Below are 1,592 nucleotides of genomic sequence, written 5' to 3'. Positions count from 1 at the left end.
CTGACCCTAAATCAAGACCTGTACTGAATCTTTTAAAAACAGCCTACCTCAAAAAGAATAAATTTCCCAGAATGCCGGGAGCTGGCCTGAGGAGCTCCACCTGTGGCAAAGGTCATAAGGAAGGAGGTTCGGCATAAGCAAAGGCTGGATTGAGCCTCAGGAGTCCCCCTGGAAATTCTTGAGCATCTGCCCCCAAAACCAGAGTCTCCCTACTTTCTGCTTTTTGCTCTCACCTACACCTCTGACTTTATGGGGGGCTGTCCCCCACTACCTCTCTCTGAAAAAAGAGTTAACTTACAGCTCCAGTTAATAAAGTTCCTGGGTGTGATAGTGTTTCAACCTACAAACTCCTTTGGAAGTCCTCTAGCCTGCCTGAATGGGTTTTTCCGGCCACATGTGATTGCTCAGAGCCTCCCAACTGTGAGAGGCAGGAGATGTTCTAAACTGTCTAAATACAGATTCCTTTGAGCAGCTAAAAGATTGATTAGAAATTGTATTGGTGAAGGGTTTTTCACTTCTTGGGCCAATGTTTGCTGCTAAGTCTCCATATCCCTTACCTGCTGTGTCCCTGGCAGTGTATTGATTAATATAATTGGTGGAAGTAGTAGCTGTAATGTTTGTAACCTTGGACCCTTGAGTTAATTCTTTTTCTTGTTATAGCCCACCACACCTTTGCCCTATAGGAATGCAACTTTAATGCTTTTGGAGGGTGGCACCTGAGTAATCACCTTTAGAGAAAAATAAGTTTTCTGAAGAAAGGGTCTTAAAATGTTAACAGGCCTCTGGGCCAGAAGATGATGCAAATCACCTAAACTTTTGCATATGATAAGTTTGCAGGAAGAAAGCCTGGCTTACTGCATAACTCTACCCCTCTCCCCATTATCCTCTATGCATAACTTAAGGTATAAAAACTACTTTGGAAAATAAAGTGTGGGCCTTGTTCACCAAAGCTTGGTCTCCCCATGTCATTTTTTCTCGCACCTTCTGGCTGAATTATTCAGCTTCTTTTCTCCACTAAATTTTCTCACTGAGCTATCCTTATTTAACCACTTTTTATATCCTTAATTAATGTTTAATTAAACAATTGTTTCCTGATCCTCGCCGACGCCGTCCCCGCTTCGAATTCCCTGGACCCACCGGGGCTGGACCCTGGCACCAGAATAAAACTGCCTAAGGAGGTGAGAGACCTGTACTTGGAAAACTACTGAAGATAATATGGATGAAAAATTATACCATGTTCTTGGATTGGAAGAATTAATATTGTTAAATATTAAATTTAATATTTATTAATATTTCTATAAATTTACATTTTAAAATTTATATAAATATATAAATATTCATATATTTTATATATTATATAATTACATATAATGTATGTATTATATATCAAATTTTATATTAATAAATTATTATTACTGAAAACACTTTATTAATATTTAACAATAATTAATATTGTTAAAATTATATTGTTAAAATTACCCAAGGCAATTTATTGATTCAATACAATCCCTACCAAAATACCAATAGTATCTTTCAAAGAACTAGGAACAACTTTAAAATTTATGTGGAAATACAAAAGACCCCAAAGGCCA

This window comes from Bos javanicus, chromosome 7 (genome assembly GCF_032452875.1).
Source record: "Bos javanicus breed banteng chromosome 7, ARS-OSU_banteng_1.0, whole genome shotgun sequence".
NCBI lineage: Eukaryota > Metazoa > Chordata > Mammalia > Artiodactyla > Bovidae > Bos > Bos javanicus.
Note: the sequence above shows the minus strand (reverse complement) of the source record.